The sequence below is a fragment of the Pungitius pungitius genome, unplaced genomic scaffold (genome assembly GCF_949316345.1).
Source record: "Pungitius pungitius unplaced genomic scaffold, fPunPun2.1 scaffold_34, whole genome shotgun sequence".
NCBI lineage: Eukaryota > Metazoa > Chordata > Actinopteri > Perciformes > Gasterosteidae > Pungitius > Pungitius pungitius.
Window position 1 is genome coordinate 129,974 of NW_026909849.1, and position 19,666 is coordinate 149,639.

Genomic DNA, 19,666 nt, shown 5'->3' on the forward strand with positions numbered 1-19,666 from the left:
ATGTTGGGTTAGCACCTGTATTTCAACGGCTAAATTACAAACAATAGTATGCCAATCGTAAATGTTGATCAACACTAATTTAGCAATCATGAAACGGAATCATTTTGGATAATATTGTCTAATTTCCTTTCATATCCAACTTTAAAACAGGTGTACAATCTACGGCGCTGGGCGGCTTTCGGAGAGAGAAGTGAAAAAGCTTACGGCACCTGGGATTCCCAGGCGGTCTTCCATCCAGGTACTAACCAGGCCCTGCTCTGCTTAGCTTCCGAGATCAGACGAGATCGGGCGGAACCAGAGAGGTATGGCCGTAAGCTGCTTTTCATCTTTTTCCTAATCCTTTAAAACGTGTCAAAGATAATCAGAAGTTTCTTTTTCTAAAATTGAAGCAGTTCTTAGCATTGGCAAGAGAGGTTCCTAAAGCCTGAAGGTAACTTTACTTTTCTTCACTGGCAATTCTAACATGTTGGGTTAGCACCTGTATTTCAACGGCTAAATTACAAACAATAGTATGCCAATCGTAAATGTTGATCAACACTAATTTAGCAATCATGAAACGGAATCATTTTGGATAATATTGTCTAATTTCCTTTCATATCCAACTTTAAAACAGGTGTACAATCTACGGCGCTGGGCGGCTTTCGGAGAGAGAAGTGAAAAAGCTTACGGCACCTGGGATTCCCAGGCGGTCTTCCATACAGGTACTAACCAGGCCCTGCTCTGCTTAGCTTCCGAGATCAGACGAGATCGGGCGGAACCAGAGAGGTATGGCCGTAAGCTGCTTTTCATCTTTTTCCTAATCCTTTAAAACGTGTCAAAGATAATCAGAAGTTTCTTTTTCTAAAATTGAAGCAGTTCTTAGCATTGGCAAGAGAGGTTCCTAAAGCCTGAAGGTAACTTTACTTTTCTTCACTGGCAATTCTAACATGTTGGGTTAGCACCTGTATTTCAACGGCTAAATTACAAACAATAGTATGCCAATCGTAAATGTTGATCAACACTAATTTAGCAATCATGAAACGGAATCATTTTGGATAATATTGTCTAATTTCCTTTCATATCCAACTTTAAAACAGGTGTACAATCTACGGCGCTGGGCGGCTTTCGGAGAGAGAAGTGAAAAAGCTTACGGCACCTGGGATTCCCAGGCAGTCTTCTATCCAGGTACTAACCAGGCCCTGCTCTGCTTAGCTTCCGAGATCAGACGAGATCGGGCGGAACCAGAGAGGTATGGCCGTAAGCTGCTTTTCATCTTTTTCCTAATCCTTTAAAAGGTGTCAAAGATAATCAGAAGTTTCTTTTTCTAAAATTGAAGCAGTTCTTAGCATTGGCAAGAGAGGTTCCTAAAGCCTGAAGGTAACTTTACTTTTCTTCACTGGCAATTCTAACATGTTGGGTTAGCACCTGTATTTCAACGGCTAAATTACAAACAATAGTATGCCAATCGTAAATGTTGATCAACACTAATTTAGCAATCATGAAACGGAATCATTTTGGATAATATTGTCTAATTTCCTTTCATATCCAACTTTAAAACAGGTGTACAATCTACGGCGCTGGGCGGCTTTCGGAGAGAGAAGTGAAAAAGCTTACGGCACCTGGGATTCCCAGGCGGTCTTCCATCCAGGTACTAACCAGGCCCTGCTCTGCTTAGCTTCCGAGATCAGACGAGATCGGGCGGAACCAGAGAGGTATGGCCGTAAGCTGCTTTTCATCTTTTTCCTAATCCTTTAAAACGTGTCAAAGATAATCAGAAGTTTCTTTTTCTAAAATTGAAGCAGTTCTTAGCATTGGCAAGAGAGGTTCCTAAAGCCTGAAGGTAACTTTACTTTTCTTCACTGGCAATTCTAACATGTTGGGTTAGCACCTGTATTTCAACGGCTAAATTACAAACAATAGTATGCCAATCGTAAATGTTGATCAACACTAATTTAGCAATCATGAAACGGAATCATTTTGGATAATATTGTCTAATTTCCTTTCATATCCAACTTTAAAACAGGTGTACAATCTACGGCGCTGGGCGGCTTTCGGAGAGAGAAGTGAAAAAGCTTACGGCACCTGGGATTCCCAGGCGGTCTTCCATACAGGTACTAACCAGGCCCTGCTCTGCTTAGCTTCCGAGATCAGACGAGATCGGGCGGAACCAGAGAGGTATGGCCGTAAGCTGCTTTTCATCTTTTTCCTAATCCTTTAAAACGTGTCAAAGATAATCAGAAGTTTCTTTTTCTAAAATTGAAGCAGTTCTTAGCATTGGCAAGAGAGGTTCCTAAAGCCTGAAGGTAACTTTACTTTTCTTCACTGGCAATTCTAACATGTTGGGTTAGCACCTGTATTTCAACGGCTAAATTACAAACAATAGTATGCCAATCGTAAATGTTGATCAACACTAATTTAGCAATCATGAAACGGAATCATTTTGGATAATATTGTCTAATTTCCTTTCATATCCAACTTTAAAACAGGTGTACAATCTACGGCGCTGGGCGGCTTTCGGAGAGAGAAGTGAAAAAGCTTACGGCACCTGGGATTCCCAGGCAGTCTTCTATCCAGGTACTAACCAGGCCCTGCTCTGCTTAGCTTCCGAGATCAGACGAGATCGGGCGGAACCAGAGAGGTATGGCCGTAAGCTGCTTTTCATCTTTTTCCTAATCCTTTAAAACGTGTCAAAGATAATCAGAAGTTTCTTTTTCTAAAATTGAAGCAGTTCTTAGCATTGGCAAGAGAGGTTCCTAAAGCCTGAAGGTAACTTTACTTTTCTTCACTGGCAATTCTAACATGTTGGGTTAGCACCTGTATTTCAACGGCTAAATTACAAACAATAGTATGCCAATCGTAAATGTTGATCAACACTAATTTAGCAATCATGAAACGGAATCATTTTGGATAATATTGTCTAATTTCCTTTCATATCCAACTTTAAAACAGGTGTACAATCTACGGCGCTGGGCGGCTTTCGGAGAGAGAAGTGAAAAAGCTTACGGCACCTGGGATTCCCAGGCGGTCTTCCATCCAGGTACTAACCAGGCCCTGCTCTGCTTAGCTTCCGAGATCAGACGAGATCGGGCGGAACCAGAGAGGTATGGCCGTAAGCTGCTTTTCATCTTTTTCCTAATCCTTTAAAACGTGTCAAAGATAATCAGAAGTTTCTTTTTCTAAAATTGAAGCAGTTCTTAGCATTGGCAAGAGAGGTTCCTAAAGCCTGAAGGTAACTTTACTTTTCTTCACTGGCAATTCTAACATGTTGGGTTAGCACCTGTATTTCAACGGCTAAATTACAAACAATAGTATGCCAATCGTAAATGTTGATCAACACTAATTTAGCAATCATGAAACGGAATCATTTTGGATAATATTGTCTAATTTCCTTTCATATCCAACTTTAAAACAGGTGTACAATCTACGGCGCTGGGCGGCTTTCGGAGAGAGAAGTGAAAAAGCTTACGGCACCTGGGATTCCCAGGCGGTCTTCCATCCAGGTACTAACCAGGCCCTGCTCTGCTTAGCTTCCGAGATCAGACGAGATCGGGCGGAACCAGAGAGGTATGGCCGTAAGCTGCTTTTTATCTTTTTCCTAATCCTTTATAATGCGTCAAAAAATTATGTCACGCCTGCCGTTGGCATCTTTGTGTGGGTTAAATAAGGGTATGCAAAGAAGGCTGTGACATCCTATGCCGAAAATTGGATGGACTAGAGAAGACCCGCCCAGGAGTCCCAGCCAATCGGTGGATGGCCATTGCAGTCCCCGCCACCTCAAATGGCCTGACGATGGTATGGACGTAAGCCACCTTTCATCTTCTTCCTATTGCATCTCTTCTACAATGTGAAATGCTTTTTACAATTGTGTAGGTGTACAATCTGCGGCGCTGGGCGGCTTTCGGAGAGAGAAGTGAAAAAGCTTACGGCACCTGGGATTCCCAGGCGGTCTTCCATCCAGGTACTAACCAGGCCCTGCTCTGCTTAGCTTCCGAGAGCAGACGAGATCGGGCGGAACCAGAGAGGTATGGCCATAAGCTGCTTTTCATCTTTTTCCTAATCCTTTAAAACGTGTCAAAGATAATCAGAAGTTTCTTTTTCTAAAATTGAAGCAGTTCTTAGCATTGGCAAGAGAGGTTCCTAAAACCTGAAGGTAACTTTACTTTTCTTCACTGGCAATTCTAACATGTTTGGTTAGCACCTGTATTTCAACGGCTAAATTACAAACAATAGTATGCCAATCGTAAATGTTGATCAACACTAATTTAGCAATCATGAAACGGAATCATTTTGGATAATATTGTCTAATTTCCTTTCATATCCAACGTTAAAACAACACTAAACATGCATCTCTTCAACAATGTGATATTCTTTTTGTAATTTGTAGGTGTACAATCTGCGGCGCTGGGCGGCTTTCGGAGAGAGAAGTGAAAAAGCTTACGGCACCTGGGATTCCCAGGCAGTCTTCTATCCAGGTACTAACCAGGCCCTGCTCTGCTTAGCTTCCGAGATCAGACGAGATCGGGCGGAACCAGAGAGGTATGGCCGTAAGCTGCTTTTCATCTTTTTCCTAATCCTTTAAAACGTGTCAAAGATAATCAGAAGTTTCTTTTTCTAAAATTGAAGCAGTTCTTAGCATTGGCAAGAGAGGTTCCTAAAGCCTGAAGGTAACTTTACTTTTCTTCACTGGCAATTCTAACATGTTGGGTTAGCACCTGTATTTCAACGGCTAAATTACAAACAATAGTATGCCAATCGTAAATGTTGATCAACACTAATTTAGCAATCATGAAACGGAATCATTTTGGATAATATTGTCTAATTTCCTTTCATATCCAACTTTAAAACAGGTGTACAATCTACGGCGCTGGGCGGCTTTCGGAGAGAGAAGTGAAAAAGCTTACGGCACCTGGGATTCCCAGGCGGTCTTCCATCCAGGTACTAACCAGGCCCTGCTCTGCTTAGCTTCCGAGATCAGACGAGATCGGGCGGAACCAGAGAGGTATGGCCGTAAGCTGCTTTTCATCTTTTTCCTAATCCTTTAAAACGTGTCAAAGATAATCAGAAGTTTCTTTTTCTAAAATTGAAGCAGTTCTTAGCATTGGCAAGAGAGGTTCCTAAAGCCTGAAGGTAACTTTACTTTTCTTCACTGGCAATTCTAACATGTTGGGTTAGCACCTGTATTTCAACGGCTAAATTACAAACAATAGTATGCCAATCGTAAATGTTGATCAACACTAATTTAGCAATCATGAAACGGAATCATTTTGGATAATATTGTCTAATTTCCTTTCATATCCAACTTTAAAACAGGTGTACAATCTACGGCGCTGGGCGGCTTTCGGAGAGAGAAGTGAAAAAGCTTACGGCACCTGGGATTCCCAGGCGGTCTTCCATCCAGGTACTAACCAGGCCCTGCTCTGCTTAGCTTCCGAGATCAGACGAGATCGGGCGGAACCAGAGAGGTATGGCCGTAAGCTGCTTTTTATCTTTTTCCTAATCCTTTATAATGCGTCAAAAAATTATGTCACGCCTGCCGTTGGCATCTTTGTGTGGGTTAAATAAGGGTATGCAAAGAAGGCTGTGACATCCTATGCCGAAAATTGGATGGACTAGAGAAGACCCGCCCAGGAGTCCCAGCCAATCGGTGGATGGCCATTGCAGTCCCCGCCACCTCAAATGGCCTGACGATGGTATGGACGTAAGCCACCTTTCATCTTCTTCCTATTGCATCTCTTCTACAATGTGAAATGCTTTTTACAATTGTGTAGGTGTACAATCTGCGGCGCTGGGCGGCTTTCGGAGAGAGAAGTGAAAAAGCTTACGGCACCTGGGATTCCCAGGCGGTCTTCCATCCAGGTACTAACCAGGCCCTGCTCTGCTTAGCTTCCGAGAGCAGACGAGATCGGGCGGAACCAGAGAGGTATGGCCATAAGCTGCTTTTCATCTTTTTCCTAATCCTTTAAAACGTGTCAAAGATAATCAGAAGTTTCTTTTTCTAAAATTGAAGCAGTTCTTAGCATTGGCAAGAGAGGTTCCTAAAACCTGAAGGTAACTTTACTTTTCTTCACTGGCAATTCTAACATGTTTGGTTAGCACCTGTATTTCAACGGCTAAATTACAAACAATAGTATGCCAATCGTAAATGTTGATCAACACTAATTTAGCAATCATGAAACGGAATCATTTTGGATAATATTGTCTAATTTCCTTTCATATCCAACGTTAAAACAACACTAAACATGCATCTCTTCAACAATGTGATATTCTTTTTGTAATTTGTAGGTGTACAATCTGCGGCGCTCGGCGGCTTTCGGAGAGAGAAGTGAAAAAGCTTACGGCACCTGGGATTCCCAGGCGGTCTTCCATCCAGGTACTAACCAGGCCCTGCTCTGCTTAGCTTCCGAGATCAGACGAGATCGGGCGGAACCAGAGAGGTATGGCCGTAAGCTGCTTTTTATCTTTTTCCTAATCCTTTATAATGCGTCAAAAAATTATGTCACGCCTGCCGTTGGCATCTTTGTGTGGGTTAAATAAGGGTATGCAAAGAAGGCTGTGACATCCTATGCCGAAAATTGGATGGACTAGAGAAGACCCGCCCAGGAGTCCCAGCCAATCGGTGGATGGCCATTGCAGTCCCCGCCACCTCAAATGGCCTGACGATGGTATGGACGTAAGCCACCTTTCATCTTCTTCCTATTGCATCTCTTCTACAATGTGAAATGCTTTTTACAATTGTGTAGGTGTACAATCTGCGGCGCTGGGCGGCTTTCGGAGAGAGAAGTGAAAAAGCTTACGGCACCTGGGATTCCCAGGCGGTCTTCCATCCAGGTACTAACCAGGCCCTGCTCTGCTTAGCTTCCGAGAGCAGACGAGATCGGGCGGAACCAGAGAGGTATGGCCATAAGCTGCTTTTCATCTTTTTCCTAATCCTTTAAAACGTGTCAAAGATAATCAGAAGTTTCTTTTTCTAAAATTGAAGCAGTTCTTAGCATTGGCAAGAGAGGTTCCTAAAACCTGAAGGTAACTTTACTTTTCTTCACTGGCAATTCTAACATGTTTGGTTAGCACCTGTATTTCAACGGCTAAATTACAAACAATAGTATGCCAATCGTAAATGTTGATCAACACTAATTTAGCAATCATGAAACGGAATCATTTTGGATAATATTGTCTAATTTCCTTTCATATCCAACGTTAAAACAACACTAAACATGCATCTCTTCAACAATGTGATATTCTTTTTGTAATTTGTAGGTGTACAATCTGCGGCGCTCGGCGGCTTTCGGAGAGAGAAGTGAAAAAGCTTACGGCACCTGGGATTCCCAGGCGGTCTTCCATCCAGGTACTAACCAGGCCCTGCTCTGCTTAGCTTCCGAGAGCAGACGAGATCGGGCGGAACCAGAGAGGTATGGCCGTAAGCTGCTTTTTATCTTTTTCCTAATCCTTTATAATGCGTCAATGAATTATGACACGCCTGCAGCTGGCATCTTTGTGTGGGTTAAATAAGGGTATGCAAAGAAGGCTGTGACATCCCATGCCGAAAATTGGATGGACTAGAGAAGACCCGCCCAGGGGTCCCAGCCAATCGGTGAATGGCCATTGCAGTCCCCGCCACCTCAAATGGCCTGACGATGGTATGGACGTAAGCCACCTTACATCTTCTTCCTATTGCATCTCTTCTACAATGTGAATTTTTTTTTACAATTGTGTAGGTGTACAATTTACGGCGCTGGGCGGCTTTCAGAGAGAGAATTGAAAAAGCTTACGGCACCTGGGATTCCCAGGCGGTCTTCCATCCAGGTACTAACCAGGCCCTGCTCTGCTTAGCTTCCGAGATCAGACGAGATCGGGCGGAACCAGAGAGGTATGGCCGTAAGCTGCTTTTCATCTTTTTCCTAATCCTTTAAAACGTGTCAACGATAATCAGAAGTTTCTTTTTCTAAAATTGAAGCAGTTCTTAGCATTGGCAAGAGAGGTTCCTAAAGCCTGAAGGTAACTTTACTTTTCTTCACTGGCAATTCTAACATGTTGGGTTAGCACCTGTATTTCAACGGCTAAATTACAAACAATAGTATGCCAATCGTAAATGTTGATCAACACTAATTTAGCAATCATGAAACGGAATCATTTTGGATAATATTGTCTAATTTCCTTTCATATCCAACTTTAAAACAGGTGTACAATCTACGGCGCTGGGCGGCTTTCGGAGAGAGAAGTGAAAAAGCTTACGGCACCTGGGATTCCCAGGCGGTCTTCCATCCAGGTACTAACCAGGCCCTGCTCTGCTTAGCTTCCGAGATCAGACGAGATCGGGCGGAACCAGAGAGGTATGGCCGTAAGCTGCTTTTCATCTTTTTCCTAATCCTTTAAAACGTGTCAAAGATAATCAGAAGTTTCTTTTTCTAAAATTGAAGCAGTTCTTAGCATTGGCAAGAGAGGTTCCTAAAGCCTGAAGGTAACTTTACTTTTCTTCACTGGCAATTCTAACATGTTGGGTTAGCACCTGTATTTCAACGGCTAAATTACAAACAATAGTATGCCAATCGTAAATGTTGATCAACACTAATTTAGCAATCATGAAACGGAATCATTTTGGATAATATTGTCTAATTTCCTTTCATATCCAACTTTAAAACAGGTGTACAATCTACGGCGCTGGGCGGCTTTCGGAGAGAGAAGTGAAAAAGCTTACGGCACCTGGGATTCCCAGGCGGTCTTCCATACAGGTACTAACCAGGCCCTGCTCTGCTTAGCTTCCGAGATCAGACGAGATCGGGCGGAACCAGAGAGGTATGGCCGTAAGCTGCTTTTCATCTTTTTCCTAATCCTTTAAAACGTGTCAAAGATAATCAGAAGTTTCTTTTTCTAAAATTGAAGCAGTTCTTAGCATTGGCAAGAGAGGTTCCTAAAGCCTGAAGGTAACTTTACTTTTCTTCACTGGCAATTCTAACATGTTGGGTTAGCACCTGTATTTCAACGGCTAAATTACAAACAATAGTATGCCAATCGTAAATGTTGATCAACACTAATTTAGCAATCATGAAACGGAATCATTTTGGATAATATTGTCTAATTTCCTTTCATATCCAACTTTAAAACAGGTGTACAATCTACGGCGCTGGGCGGCTTTCGGAGAGAGAAGTGAAAAAGCTTACGGCACCTGGGATTCCCAGGCGGTCTTCCATACAGGTACTAACCAGGCCCTGCTCTGCTTAGCTTCCGAGATCAGACGAGATCGGGCGGAACCAGAGAGGTATGGCCGTAAGCTGCTTTTCATCTTTTTCCTAATCCTTTAAAACGTGTCAAAGATAATCAGAAGTTTCTTTTTCTAAAATTGAAGCAGTTCTTAGCATTGGCAAGAGAGGTTCCTAAAGCCTGAAGGTAACTTTACTTTTCTTCACTGGCAATTCTAACATGTTGGGTTAGCACCTGTATTTCAACGGCTAAATTACAAACAATAGTATGCCAATCGTAAATGTTGATCAACACTAATTTAGCAATCATGAAACGGAATCATTTTGGATAATATTGTCTAATTTCCTTTCATATCCAACTTTAAAACAGGTGTACAATCTACGGCGCTGGGCGGCTTTCGGAGAGAGAAGTGAAAAAGCTTACGGCACCTGGGATTCCCAGGCAGTCTTCTATCCAGGTACTAACCAGGCCCTGCTCTGCTTAGCTTCCGAGATCAGACGAGATCGGGCGGAACCAGAGAGGTATGGCCGTAAGCTGCTTTTCATCTTTTTCCTAATCCTTTAAAACGTGTCAAAGATAATCAGAAGTTTCTTTTTCTAAAATTGAAGCAGTTCTTAGCATTGGCAAGAGAGGTTCCTAAAGCCTGAAGGTAACTTTACTTTTCTTCACTGGCAATTCTAACATGTTGGGTTAGCACCTGTATTTCAACGGCTAAATTACAAACAATAGTATGCCAATCGTAAATGTTGATCAACACTAATTTAGCAATCATGAAACGGAATCATTTTGGATAATATTGTCTAATTTCCTTTCATATCCAACTTTAAAACAGGTGTACAATCTACGGCGCTGGGCGGCTTTCGGAGAGAGAAGTGAAAAAGCTTACGGCACCTGGGATTCCCAGGCGGTCTTCCATCCAGGTACTAACCAGGCCCTGCTCTGCTTAGCTTCCGAGATCAGACGAGATCGGGCGGAACCAGAGAGGTATGGCCGTAAGCTGCTTTTCATCTTTTTCCTAATCCTTTAAAACGTGTCAAAGATAATCAGAAGTTTCTTTTTCTAAAATTGAAGCAGTTCTTAGCATTGGCAAGAGAGGTTCCTAAAGCCTGAAGGTAACTTTACTTTTCTTCACTGGCAATTCTAACATGTTGGGTTAGCACCTGTATTTCAACGGCTAAATTACAAACAATAGTATGCCAATCGTAAATGTTGATCAACACTAATTTAGCAATCATGAAACGGAATCATTTTGGATAATATTGTCTAATTTCCTTTCATATCCAACTTTAAAACAGGTGTACAATCTACGGCGCTGGGCGGCTTTCGGAGAGAGAAGTGAAAAAGCTTACGGCACCTGGGATTCCCAGGCGGTCTTCCATCCAGGTACTAACCAGGCCCTGCTCTGCTTAGCTTCCGAGATCAGACGAGATCGGGCGGAACCAGAGAGGTATGGCCGTAAGCTGCTTTTTATCTTTTTCCTAATCCTTTATAATGCGTCAAAAAATTATGTCACGCCTGCCGTTGGCATCTTTGTGTGGGTTAAATAAGGGTATGCAAAGAAGGCTGTGACATCCTATGCCGAAAATTGGATGGACTAGAGAAGACCCGCCCAGGAGTCCCAGCCAATCGGTGGATGGCCATTGCAGTCCCCGCCACCTCAAATGGCCTGACGATGGTATGGACGTAAGCCACCTTTCATCTTCTTCCTATTGCATCTCTTCTACAATGTGAAATGCTTTTTACAATTGTGTAGGTGTACAATCTGCGGCGCTGGGCGGCTTTCGGAGAGAGAAGTGAAAAAGCTTACGGCACCTGGGATTCCCAGGCGGTCTTCCATCCAGGTACTAACCAGGCCCTGCTCTGCTTAGCTTCCGAGAGCAGACGAGATCGGGCGGAACCAGAGAGGTATGGCCATAAGCTGCTTTTCATCTTTTTCCTAATCCTTTAAAACGTGTCAAAGATAATCAGAAGTTTCTTTTTCTAAAATTGAAGCAGTTCTTAGCATTGGCAAGAGAGGTTCCTAAAACCTGAAGGTAACTTTACTTTTCTTCACTGGCAATTCTAACATGTTTGGTTAGCACCTGTATTTCAACGGCTAAATTACAAACAATAGTATGCCAATCGTAAATGTTGATCAACACTAATTTAGCAATCATGAAACGGAATCATTTTGGATAATATTGTCTAATTTCCTTTCATATCCAACGTTAAAACAACACTAAACATGCATCTCTTCAACAATGTGATATTCTTTTTGTAATTTGTAGGTGTACAATCTGCGGCGCTCGGCGGCTTTCGGAGAGAGAAGTGAAAAAGCTTACGGCACCTGGGATTCCCAGGCGGTCTTCCATCCAGGTACTAACCAGGCCCTGCTCTGCTTAGCTTCCGAGAGCAGACGAGATCGGGCGGAACCAGAGAGGTATGGCCGTAAGCTGCTTTTTATCTTTTTCCTAATCCTTTATAATGCGTCAATGAATTATGACACGCCTGCAGCTGGCATCTTTGTGTGGGTTAAATAAGGGTATGCAAAGAAGGCTGTGACATCCCATGCCGAAAATTGGATGGACTAGAGAAGACCCGCCCAGGGGTCCCAGCCAATCGGTGAATGGCCATTGCAGTCCCCGCCACCTCAAATGGCCTGACGATGGTATGGACGTAAGCCACCTTACATCTTCTTCCTATTGCATCTCTTCTACAATGTGAATTTTTTTTTACAATTGTGTAGGTGTACAATTTACGGCGCTGGGCGGCTTTCAGAGAGAGAATTGAAAAAGCTTACGGCACCTGGGATTCCCAGGCGGTCTTCCATCCAGGTACTAACCAGGCCCTGCTCTGCTTAGCTTCCGAGATCAGACGAGATCGGGCGGAACCAGAGAGGTATGGCCGTAAGCTGCTTTTCATCTTTTTCCTAATCCTTTAAAACGTGTCAACGATAATCAGAAGTTTCTTTTTCTAAAATTGAAGCAGTTCTTAGCATTGGCAAGAGAGGTTCCTAAAGCCTGAAGGTAACTTTACTTTTCTTCACTGGCAATTCTAACATGTTGGGTTAGCACCTGTATTTCAACGGCTAAATTACAAACAATAGTATGCCAATCGTAAATGTTGATCAACACTAATTTAGCAATCATGAAACGGAATCATTTTGGATAATATTGTCTAATTTCCTTTCATATCCAACTTTAAAACAGGTGTACAATCTACGGCGCTGGGCGGCTTTCGGAGAGAGAAGTGAAAAAGCTTACGGCACCTGGGATTCCCAGGCGGTCTTCCATCCAGGTACTAACCAGGCCCTGCTCTGCTTAGCTTCCGAGATCAGACGAGATCGGGCGGAACCAGAGAGGTATGGCCGTAAGCTGCTTTTCATCTTTTTCCTAATCCTTTAAAACGTGTCAAAGATAATCAGAAGTTTCTTTTTCTAAAATTGAAGCAGTTCTTAGCATTGGCAAGAGAGGTTCCTAAAGCCTGAAGGTAACTTTACTTTTCTTCACTGGCAATTCTAACATGTTGGGTTAGCACCTGTATTTCAACGGCTAAATTACAAACAATAGTATGCCAATCGTAAATGTTGATCAACACTAATTTAGCAATCATGAAACGGAATCATTTTGGATAATATTGTCTAATTTCCTTTCATATCCAACTTTAAAACAGGTGTACAATCTACGGCGCTGGGCGGCTTTCGGAGAGAGAAGTGAAAAAGCTTACGGCACCTGGGATTCCCAGGCGGTCTTCCATACAGGTACTAACCAGGCCCTGCTCTGCTTAGCTTCCGAGATCAGACGAGATCGGGCGGAACCAGAGAGGTATGGCCGTAAGCTGCTTTTCATCTTTTTCCTAATCCTTTAAAACGTGTCAAAGATAATCAGAAGTTTCTTTTTCTAAAATTGAAGCAGTTCTTAGCATTGGCAAGAGAGGTTCCTAAAGCCTGAAGGTAACTTTACTTTTCTTCACTGGCAATTCTAACATGTTGGGTTAGCACCTGTATTTCAACGGCTAAATTACAAACAATAGTATGCCAATCGTAAATGTTGATCAACACTAATTTAGCAATCATGAAACGGAATCATTTTGGATAATATTGTCTAATTTCCTTTCATATCCAACTTTAAAACAGGTGTACAATCTACGGCGCTGGGCGGCTTTCGGAGAGAGAAGTGAAAAAGCTTACGGCACCTGGGATTCCCAGGCGGTCTTCCATACAGGTACTAACCAGGCCCTGCTCTGCTTAGCTTCCGAGATCAGACGAGATCGGGCGGAACCAGAGAGGTATGGCCGTAAGCTGCTTTTCATCTTTTTCCTAATCCTTTAAAACGTGTCAAAGATAATCAGAAGTTTCTTTTTCTAAAATTGAAGCAGTTCTTAGCATTGGCAAGAGAGGTTCCTAAAGCCTGAAGGTAACTTTACTTTTCTTCACTGGCAATTCTAACATGTTGGGTTAGCACCTGTATTTCAACGGCTAAATTACAAACAATAGTATGCCAATCGTAAATGTTGATCAACACTAATTTAGCAATCATGAAACGGAATCATTTTGGATAATATTGTCTAATTTCCTTTCATATCCAACTTTAAAACAGGTGTACAATCTACGGCGCTGGGCGGCTTTCGGAGAGAGAAGTGAAAAAGCTTACGGCACCTGGGATTCCCAGGCGGTCTTCCATACAGGTACTAACCAGGCCCTGCTCTGCTTAGCTTCCGAGATCAGACGAGATCGGGCGGAACCAGAGAGGTATGGCCGTAAGCTGCTTTTCATCTTTTTCCTAATCCTTTAAAACGTGTCAAAGATAATCAGAAGTTTCTTTTTCTAAAATTGAAGCAGTTCTTAGCATTGGCAAGAGAGGTTCCTAAAGCCTGAAGGTAACTTTACTTTTCTTCACTGGCAATTCTAACATGTTGGGTTAGCACCTGTATTTCAACGGCTAAATTACAAACAATAGTATGCCAATCGTAAATGTTGATCAACACTAATTTAGCAATCATGAAACGGAATCATTTTGGATAATATTGTCTAATTTCCTTTCATATCCAACTTTAAAACAGGTGTACAATCTACGGCGCTGGGCGGCTTTCGGAGAGAGAAGTGAAAAAGCTTACGGCACCTGGGATTCCCAGGCGGTCTTCCATCCAGGTACTAACCAGGCCCTGCTCTGCTTAGCTTCCGAGATCAGACGAGATCGGGCGGAACCAGAGAGGTATGGCCGTAAGCTGCTTTTCATCTTTTTCCTAATCCTTTAAAACGTGTCAAAGATAATCAGAAGTTTCTTTTTCTAAAATTGAAGCAGTTCTTAGCATTGGCAAGAGAGGTTCCTAAAGCCTGAAGGTAACTTTACTTTTCTTCACTGGCAATTCTAACATGTTGGGTTAGCACCTGTATTTCAACGGCTAAATTACAAACAATAGTATGCCAATCGTAAATGTTGATCAACACTAATTTAGCAATCATGAAACGGAATCATTTTGGATAATATTGTCTAATTTCCTTTCATATCCAACTTTAAAACAGGTGTACAATCTACGGCGCTGGGCGGCTTTCGGAGAGAGAAGTGAAAAAGCTTACGGCACCTGGGATTCCCAGGCGGTCTTCCATCCAGGTACTAACCAGGCCCTGCTCTGCTTAGCTTCCGAGATCAGACGAGATCGGGCGGAACCAGAGAGGTATGGCCGTAAGCTGCTTTTTATCTTTTTCCTAATCCTTTATAATGCGTCAAAAAATTATGTCACGCCTGCCGTTGGCATCTTTGTGTGGGTTAAATAAGGGTATGCAAAGAAGGCTGTGACATCCTATGCCGAAAATTGGATGGACTAGAGAAGACCCGCCCAGGAGTCCCAGCCAATCGGTGGATGGCCATTGCAGTCCCCGCCACCTCAAATGGCCTGACGATGGTATGGACGTAAGCCACCTTTCATCTTCTTCCTATTGCATCTCTTCTACAATGTGAAATGCTTTTTACAATTGTGTAGGTGTACAATCTGCGGCGCTGGGCGGCTTTCGGAGAGAGAAGTGAAAAAGCTTACGGCACCTGGGATTCCCAGGCGGTCTTCCATCCAGGTACTAACCAGGCCCTGCTCTGCTTAGCTTCCGAGAGCAGACGAGATCGGGCGGAACCAGAGAGGTATGGCCATAAGCTGCTTTTCATCTTTTTCCTAATCCTTTAAAACGTGTCAAAGATAATCAGAAGTTTCTTTTTCTAAAATTGAAGCAGTTCTTAGCATTGGCAAGAGAGGTTCCTAAAACCTGAAGGTAACTTTACTTTTCTTCACTGGCAATTCTAACATGTTTGGTTAGCACCTGTATTTCAACGGCTAAATTACAAACAATAGTATGCCAATCGTAAATGTTGATCAACACTAATTTAGCAATCATGAAACGGAATCATTTTGGATAACATTGTCTAATTTCCTTTCATATCCAACGTTAAAACAACACTAAACATGCATCTCTTCAACAATGTGATATTCTTTTTGTAATTTGTAGGTGTACAATCTGCGGCGCTCGGCGGCTTTCGGAGAGAGAAGTGAAAAAGCTTACGGCACCTGGGATTCCCAGGCGGTCTTCCATCCAGGTACTAACCAGGCCCTGCTCTGCTTAGCTTCCGAGAGCAGACGAGATCGGGCGGAACCAGAGAGGTATGGCCGTAAGCTGCTTTTTATCTTTTTCCTAATCCTTTATAATGCGTCAATGAATTATGACACGCCTGCAGCTGGCATCTTTGTGTGGGTTAAATAAGGGTATGCAAAGAAGGCTGTGACATCCCATGCCGAAAATTGGATGGACTAGAGAAGACCCGCCCAGGGGTCCCAGCCAATCGGTGAATGGCCATTGCAGTCCCCGCCACCTCAAATGGCCTGACGATGGTATGGACGTAAGCCACCTTACATCTTCTTCCTATTGCATCTCTTCTACAATGTGAATTTTTTTTTACAATTGTGTAGGTGTACAATTTACGGCGCTGGGCGGCTTTCAGAGAGAGAATTGAAAAAGCTTACGGCACCTGGGATTCCCAGGCGGTCTTCCATCCAGGTACTAACCAGGCCCTGCTCTGCTTAGCTTCCGAGATCAGACGAGATCGGGCGGAACCAGAGAGGTATGGCCGTAAGCTGCTTTTCATCTTTTTCCTAATCCTTTAAAACGTGTCAACGATAATCAGAAGTTTCTTTTTCTAAAATTGAAGCAGTTCTTAGCATTGGCAAGAGAGGTTCCTAAAGCCTGAAGGTAACTTTACTTTTCTTCACTGGCAATTCTAACATGTTGGGTTAGCACCTGTATTTCAACGGCTAAATTACAAACAATAGTATGCCAATCGTAAATGTTGATCAACACTAATTTAGCAATCATGAAACGGAATCATTTTGGATAATATTGTCTAATTTCCTTTCATATCCAACTTTAAAACAGGTGTACAATCTACGGCGCTGGGCGGCTTTCGGAGAGAGAAGTGAAAAAGCTTACGGCACCTGGGATTCCCAGGCGGTCTTCCATCCAGGTACTAACCAGGCCCTGCTCTGCTTAGCTTCCGAGATCAGACGAGATCGGGCGGAACCAGAGAGGTATGGCCGTAAGCTGCTTTTTATCTTTTTCCTAATCCTTTAGAACGTGTCAAAGATAATCAGAAGTTTCTTTTTCTAAAATTGAAGCAGTTCTTAGCATTGGCAAGAGAGGTTCCTAAAGCCTGAAGGTAACTTTACTTTTCTTCACTGGCAATTCTAACATGTTGGGTTAGCACCTGTATTTCAACGGCTAAATTACAAACAATAGTATGCCAATCGTAAATGTTGATCAACACTAATTTAGCAATCATGAAACGGAATCATTTTGGATAATATTGTCTAATTTCCTTTCATATCCAACTTTAAAACAGGTGTACAATCTACGGCGCTGGGCGGCTTTCGGAGAGAGAAGTGAAAAAGCTTACGGCACCTGGGATTCCCAGGCGGTCTTCCATACAGGTACTAACCAGGCCCTGCTCTGCTTAGCTTCCGAGATCAGACGAGATCGGGCGGAACCAGAGAGGTATGGCCGTAAGCTGCTTTTCATCTTTTTCCTAATCCTTTAAAACGTGTCAAAGATAATCAGAAGTTTCTTTTTCTAAAATTGAAGCAGTTCTTAGCATTGGCAAGAGAGGTTCCTAAAGCCTGAAGGTAACTTTACTTTTCTTCACTGGCAATTCTAACATGTTGGGTTAGCACCTGTATTTCAACGGCTAAATTACAAACAATAGTATGCCAATCGTAAATGTTGATCAACACTAATTTAGCAATCATGAAACGGAATCATTTTGGATAATATTGTCTAATTTCCTTTCATATCCAACTTTAAAACAGGTGTACAATCTACGGCGCTGGGCGGCTTTCGGAGAGAGAAGTGAAAAAGCTTACGGCACCTGGGATTCCCAGGCGGTCTTTCATACAGGTACTAACCAGGCCCTGCTCTGCTTAGCTTCCGAGATCAGACGAGATCGGGCGGAACCAGAGAGGTATGGCCGTAAGCTGCTTTTCATCTTTTTCCTAATCCTTTAAAACGTGTCAAAGATAATCAGAAGTTTCTTTTTCTAAAATTGAAGCAGTTCTTAGCATTGGCAAGAGAGGTTCCTAAAGCCTGAAGGTAACTTTACTTTTCTTCACTGGCAATTCTAACATGTTGGGTTAGCACCTGTATTTCAACGGCTAAATTACAAACAATAGTATGCCAATCGTAAATGTTGATCAACACTAATTTAGCAATCATGAAACGGAATCATTTTGGATAATATTGTCTAATTTCCTTTCATATCCAACTTTAAAACAGGTGTACAATCTACGGCGCTGGGCGGCTTTCGGAGAGAGAAGTGAAAAAGCTTACGGCACCTGGGATTCCCAGGCGGTCTTCCATCCAGGTACTAACCAGGCCCTGCTCTGCTTAGCTTCCGAGATCAGACGAGATCGGGCGGAACCAGAGAGGTATGGCCGTAAGCTGCTTTTCATCTTTTTCCTAATCCTTTAAAACGTGTCAAAGATAATCAGAAGTTTCTTTTTCTAAAATTGAAGCAGTTCTTAGCATTGGCAAGAGAGGTTCCTAAAGCCTGAAGGTAACTTTACTTTTCTTCACTGGCAATTCTAACATGTTGGGTTAGCACCTGTATTTCAACGGCTAAATTACAAACAATAGTATGCCAATCGTAAATGTTGATCAACACTAATTTAGCAATCATGAAACGGAATCATTTTGGATAATATTGTCTAATTTCCTTTCATATCCAACTTTAAAACAGGTGTACAATCTACGGCGCTGGGCGGCTTTCGGAGAGAGAAGTGAAAAAGCTTACGGCACCTGGGATTCCCAGGCGGTCTTCCATCCAGGTACTAACCAGGCCCTGCTCTGCTTAGCTTCCGAGATCAGACGAGATCGGGCGGAACCAGAGAGGTATGGCCGTAAGCTGCTTTTTATCTTTTTCCTAATCCTTTATAATGCGTCAAAAAATTATGTCACGCCTGCCGTTGGCATCTTTGTGTGGGTTAAATAAGGGTATGCAAAGAAGGCTGTGACATCCTATGCCGAAAATTGGATGGACTAGAGAAGACCCGCCCAGGAGTCCCAGCCAATCGGTGGATGGCCATTGCAGTCCCCGCCACCTCAAATGGCCTGACGATGGTATGGACGTAAGCCACCTTTCATCTTCTTCCTATTGCATCTCTTCTACAATGTGAAATGCTTTTTACAATTGTGTAGGTGTACAATCTGCGGCGCTGGGCGGCTTTCGGAGAGAGAAGTGAAAAAGCTTACGGCACCTGGGATTCCCAGGCGGTCTTCCATCCAGGTACTAACCAGGCCCTGCTCTGCTTAGCTTCCGAGAGCAGACGAGATCGGGCGGAACCAGAGAGGTATGGCCATAAGCTGCTTTTCATCTTTTTCCTAATCCTTTAAAACGTGTCAAAGATAATCAGAAGTTTCTTTTTCTAAAATTGAAGCAGTTCTTAGCATTGGCAAGAGAGGTTCCTAAAACCTGAAGGTAACTTTACTTTTCTTCACTGGCAATTCTAACATGTTTGGTTAGCACCTGTATTTCAACGGCTAAATTACAAACAATAGTATGCCAATCGTAAATGTTGATCAACACTAATTTAGCAATCATGAAACGGAATCATTTTGGATAATATTGTCTAATTTCCTTTCATATCCAACGTTAAAACAACACTAAACATGCATCTCTTCAACAATGTGATATTCTTTTTGTAATTTGTAGGTGTACAATCTGCGGCGCTCGGCGGCTTTCGGAGAGAGAAGTGAAAAAGCTTACGGCACCTGGGATTCCCAGGCGGTCTTCCATCCAGGTACTAACCAGGCCCTGCTCTGCTTAGCTTCCGAGAGCAGACGAGATCGGGCGGAACCAGAGAGGTATGGCCGTAAGCTGCTTTTTATCTTTTTCCTAATCCTTTATAATGCGTCAATGAATTATGACACGCCTGCAGCTGGCATCTTTGTGTGGGTTAAATAAGGGTATGCAAAGAAGGCTGT

General features: G+C 42.9%; 42 non-coding genes across 42 annotated transcripts; all 42 read right to left on the reverse strand.

The window, feature by feature from the left end:
• Nucleotides 1-197: 197 nt before the first annotated feature.
• LOC134114782 (5S ribosomal RNA) lies at nt 198-316 on the reverse strand. Its single transcript, XR_009947142.1, has one exon. It is a non-coding gene; the product is annotated as a 5S ribosomal RNA (ribosomal RNA).
• A 344-nt stretch (nt 317-660) lies between these two features.
• Nucleotides 661-779, reverse strand: LOC134114422 (5S ribosomal RNA). Its single transcript, XR_009946787.1, has one exon. It is a non-coding gene; the product is annotated as a 5S ribosomal RNA (ribosomal RNA).
• A 344-nt stretch (nt 780-1,123) lies between these two features.
• LOC134114317 (5S ribosomal RNA) lies at nt 1,124-1,242 on the reverse strand. Its single transcript, XR_009946683.1, has one exon. It is a non-coding gene; the product is annotated as a 5S ribosomal RNA (ribosomal RNA).
• Nucleotides 1,243-1,586: 344 nt separating this feature from the next.
• On the reverse strand, nt 1,587-1,705 carry LOC134114783 (5S ribosomal RNA). The gene has a single exon (XR_009947143.1). It is a non-coding gene; the product is annotated as a 5S ribosomal RNA (ribosomal RNA).
• Nucleotides 1,706-2,049: 344 nt separating this feature from the next.
• Nucleotides 2,050-2,168, reverse strand: LOC134114423 (5S ribosomal RNA). The gene has a single exon (XR_009946788.1). It is a non-coding gene; the product is annotated as a 5S ribosomal RNA (ribosomal RNA).
• A 344-nt stretch (nt 2,169-2,512) lies between these two features.
• On the reverse strand, nt 2,513-2,631 carry LOC134114318 (5S ribosomal RNA). The gene has a single exon (XR_009946684.1). It is a non-coding gene; the product is annotated as a 5S ribosomal RNA (ribosomal RNA).
• A 344-nt stretch (nt 2,632-2,975) lies between these two features.
• LOC134114784 (5S ribosomal RNA) lies at nt 2,976-3,094 on the reverse strand. The gene has a single exon (XR_009947144.1). It is a non-coding gene; the product is annotated as a 5S ribosomal RNA (ribosomal RNA).
• A 344-nt stretch (nt 3,095-3,438) lies between these two features.
• Nucleotides 3,439-3,557, reverse strand: LOC134114786 (5S ribosomal RNA). Its single transcript, XR_009947146.1, has one exon. It is a non-coding gene; the product is annotated as a 5S ribosomal RNA (ribosomal RNA).
• A 339-nt stretch (nt 3,558-3,896) lies between these two features.
• Nucleotides 3,897-4,015, reverse strand: LOC134114634 (5S ribosomal RNA). Its single transcript, XR_009947001.1, has one exon. It is a non-coding gene; the product is annotated as a 5S ribosomal RNA (ribosomal RNA).
• Nucleotides 4,016-4,410: 395 nt separating this feature from the next.
• Nucleotides 4,411-4,529, reverse strand: LOC134114319 (5S ribosomal RNA). The gene has a single exon (XR_009946685.1). It is a non-coding gene; the product is annotated as a 5S ribosomal RNA (ribosomal RNA).
• A 344-nt stretch (nt 4,530-4,873) lies between these two features.
• On the reverse strand, nt 4,874-4,992 carry LOC134114787 (5S ribosomal RNA). Its single transcript, XR_009947147.1, has one exon. It is a non-coding gene; the product is annotated as a 5S ribosomal RNA (ribosomal RNA).
• Nucleotides 4,993-5,336: 344 nt separating this feature from the next.
• On the reverse strand, nt 5,337-5,455 carry LOC134114788 (5S ribosomal RNA). Its single transcript, XR_009947148.1, has one exon. It is a non-coding gene; the product is annotated as a 5S ribosomal RNA (ribosomal RNA).
• Nucleotides 5,456-5,794: 339 nt separating this feature from the next.
• Nucleotides 5,795-5,913, reverse strand: LOC134114635 (5S ribosomal RNA). The gene has a single exon (XR_009947002.1). It is a non-coding gene; the product is annotated as a 5S ribosomal RNA (ribosomal RNA).
• A 395-nt stretch (nt 5,914-6,308) lies between these two features.
• On the reverse strand, nt 6,309-6,427 carry LOC134114789 (5S ribosomal RNA). The gene has a single exon (XR_009947149.1). It is a non-coding gene; the product is annotated as a 5S ribosomal RNA (ribosomal RNA).
• Nucleotides 6,428-6,766: 339 nt separating this feature from the next.
• On the reverse strand, nt 6,767-6,885 carry LOC134114637 (5S ribosomal RNA). Its single transcript, XR_009947004.1, has one exon. It is a non-coding gene; the product is annotated as a 5S ribosomal RNA (ribosomal RNA).
• Nucleotides 6,886-7,280: 395 nt separating this feature from the next.
• Nucleotides 7,281-7,399, reverse strand: LOC134114500 (5S ribosomal RNA). The gene has a single exon (XR_009946867.1). It is a non-coding gene; the product is annotated as a 5S ribosomal RNA (ribosomal RNA).
• A 339-nt stretch (nt 7,400-7,738) lies between these two features.
• Nucleotides 7,739-7,857, reverse strand: LOC134114790 (5S ribosomal RNA). The gene has a single exon (XR_009947150.1). It is a non-coding gene; the product is annotated as a 5S ribosomal RNA (ribosomal RNA).
• Nucleotides 7,858-8,201: 344 nt separating this feature from the next.
• LOC134114791 (5S ribosomal RNA) lies at nt 8,202-8,320 on the reverse strand. The gene has a single exon (XR_009947151.1). It is a non-coding gene; the product is annotated as a 5S ribosomal RNA (ribosomal RNA).
• Nucleotides 8,321-8,664: 344 nt separating this feature from the next.
• On the reverse strand, nt 8,665-8,783 carry LOC134114425 (5S ribosomal RNA). Its single transcript, XR_009946790.1, has one exon. It is a non-coding gene; the product is annotated as a 5S ribosomal RNA (ribosomal RNA).
• Nucleotides 8,784-9,127: 344 nt separating this feature from the next.
• Nucleotides 9,128-9,246, reverse strand: LOC134114426 (5S ribosomal RNA). The gene has a single exon (XR_009946791.1). It is a non-coding gene; the product is annotated as a 5S ribosomal RNA (ribosomal RNA).
• A 344-nt stretch (nt 9,247-9,590) lies between these two features.
• Nucleotides 9,591-9,709, reverse strand: LOC134114320 (5S ribosomal RNA). The gene has a single exon (XR_009946686.1). It is a non-coding gene; the product is annotated as a 5S ribosomal RNA (ribosomal RNA).
• Nucleotides 9,710-10,053: 344 nt separating this feature from the next.
• On the reverse strand, nt 10,054-10,172 carry LOC134114792 (5S ribosomal RNA). The gene has a single exon (XR_009947152.1). It is a non-coding gene; the product is annotated as a 5S ribosomal RNA (ribosomal RNA).
• A 344-nt stretch (nt 10,173-10,516) lies between these two features.
• Nucleotides 10,517-10,635, reverse strand: LOC134114793 (5S ribosomal RNA). Its single transcript, XR_009947153.1, has one exon. It is a non-coding gene; the product is annotated as a 5S ribosomal RNA (ribosomal RNA).
• Nucleotides 10,636-10,974: 339 nt separating this feature from the next.
• LOC134114638 (5S ribosomal RNA) lies at nt 10,975-11,093 on the reverse strand. The gene has a single exon (XR_009947005.1). It is a non-coding gene; the product is annotated as a 5S ribosomal RNA (ribosomal RNA).
• A 395-nt stretch (nt 11,094-11,488) lies between these two features.
• LOC134114501 (5S ribosomal RNA) lies at nt 11,489-11,607 on the reverse strand. The gene has a single exon (XR_009946868.1). It is a non-coding gene; the product is annotated as a 5S ribosomal RNA (ribosomal RNA).
• A 339-nt stretch (nt 11,608-11,946) lies between these two features.
• Nucleotides 11,947-12,065, reverse strand: LOC134114794 (5S ribosomal RNA). The gene has a single exon (XR_009947154.1). It is a non-coding gene; the product is annotated as a 5S ribosomal RNA (ribosomal RNA).
• Nucleotides 12,066-12,409: 344 nt separating this feature from the next.
• On the reverse strand, nt 12,410-12,528 carry LOC134114795 (5S ribosomal RNA). The gene has a single exon (XR_009947155.1). It is a non-coding gene; the product is annotated as a 5S ribosomal RNA (ribosomal RNA).
• A 344-nt stretch (nt 12,529-12,872) lies between these two features.
• LOC134114427 (5S ribosomal RNA) lies at nt 12,873-12,991 on the reverse strand. Its single transcript, XR_009946792.1, has one exon. It is a non-coding gene; the product is annotated as a 5S ribosomal RNA (ribosomal RNA).
• Nucleotides 12,992-13,335: 344 nt separating this feature from the next.
• LOC134114428 (5S ribosomal RNA) lies at nt 13,336-13,454 on the reverse strand. The gene has a single exon (XR_009946793.1). It is a non-coding gene; the product is annotated as a 5S ribosomal RNA (ribosomal RNA).
• Nucleotides 13,455-13,798: 344 nt separating this feature from the next.
• On the reverse strand, nt 13,799-13,917 carry LOC134114429 (5S ribosomal RNA). The gene has a single exon (XR_009946794.1). It is a non-coding gene; the product is annotated as a 5S ribosomal RNA (ribosomal RNA).
• Nucleotides 13,918-14,261: 344 nt separating this feature from the next.
• LOC134114797 (5S ribosomal RNA) lies at nt 14,262-14,380 on the reverse strand. The gene has a single exon (XR_009947157.1). It is a non-coding gene; the product is annotated as a 5S ribosomal RNA (ribosomal RNA).
• Nucleotides 14,381-14,724: 344 nt separating this feature from the next.
• Nucleotides 14,725-14,843, reverse strand: LOC134114798 (5S ribosomal RNA). Its single transcript, XR_009947158.1, has one exon. It is a non-coding gene; the product is annotated as a 5S ribosomal RNA (ribosomal RNA).
• Nucleotides 14,844-15,182: 339 nt separating this feature from the next.
• Nucleotides 15,183-15,301, reverse strand: LOC134114639 (5S ribosomal RNA). The gene has a single exon (XR_009947006.1). It is a non-coding gene; the product is annotated as a 5S ribosomal RNA (ribosomal RNA).
• A 395-nt stretch (nt 15,302-15,696) lies between these two features.
• On the reverse strand, nt 15,697-15,815 carry LOC134114502 (5S ribosomal RNA). Its single transcript, XR_009946869.1, has one exon. It is a non-coding gene; the product is annotated as a 5S ribosomal RNA (ribosomal RNA).
• Nucleotides 15,816-16,154: 339 nt separating this feature from the next.
• On the reverse strand, nt 16,155-16,273 carry LOC134114799 (5S ribosomal RNA). Its single transcript, XR_009947159.1, has one exon. It is a non-coding gene; the product is annotated as a 5S ribosomal RNA (ribosomal RNA).
• Nucleotides 16,274-16,617: 344 nt separating this feature from the next.
• LOC134114800 (5S ribosomal RNA) lies at nt 16,618-16,736 on the reverse strand. Its single transcript, XR_009947160.1, has one exon. It is a non-coding gene; the product is annotated as a 5S ribosomal RNA (ribosomal RNA).
• A 344-nt stretch (nt 16,737-17,080) lies between these two features.
• Nucleotides 17,081-17,199, reverse strand: LOC134114430 (5S ribosomal RNA). The gene has a single exon (XR_009946796.1). It is a non-coding gene; the product is annotated as a 5S ribosomal RNA (ribosomal RNA).
• A 344-nt stretch (nt 17,200-17,543) lies between these two features.
• LOC134114712 (5S ribosomal RNA) lies at nt 17,544-17,662 on the reverse strand. The gene has a single exon (XR_009947079.1). It is a non-coding gene; the product is annotated as a 5S ribosomal RNA (ribosomal RNA).
• Nucleotides 17,663-18,006: 344 nt separating this feature from the next.
• LOC134114801 (5S ribosomal RNA) lies at nt 18,007-18,125 on the reverse strand. The gene has a single exon (XR_009947161.1). It is a non-coding gene; the product is annotated as a 5S ribosomal RNA (ribosomal RNA).
• Nucleotides 18,126-18,469: 344 nt separating this feature from the next.
• Nucleotides 18,470-18,588, reverse strand: LOC134114802 (5S ribosomal RNA). The gene has a single exon (XR_009947162.1). It is a non-coding gene; the product is annotated as a 5S ribosomal RNA (ribosomal RNA).
• Nucleotides 18,589-18,927: 339 nt separating this feature from the next.
• LOC134114640 (5S ribosomal RNA) lies at nt 18,928-19,046 on the reverse strand. The gene has a single exon (XR_009947007.1). It is a non-coding gene; the product is annotated as a 5S ribosomal RNA (ribosomal RNA).
• A 395-nt stretch (nt 19,047-19,441) lies between these two features.
• Nucleotides 19,442-19,560, reverse strand: LOC134114504 (5S ribosomal RNA). The gene has a single exon (XR_009946871.1). It is a non-coding gene; the product is annotated as a 5S ribosomal RNA (ribosomal RNA).
• Between the last annotated feature and the right edge of the window lie 106 nt (nt 19,561-19,666).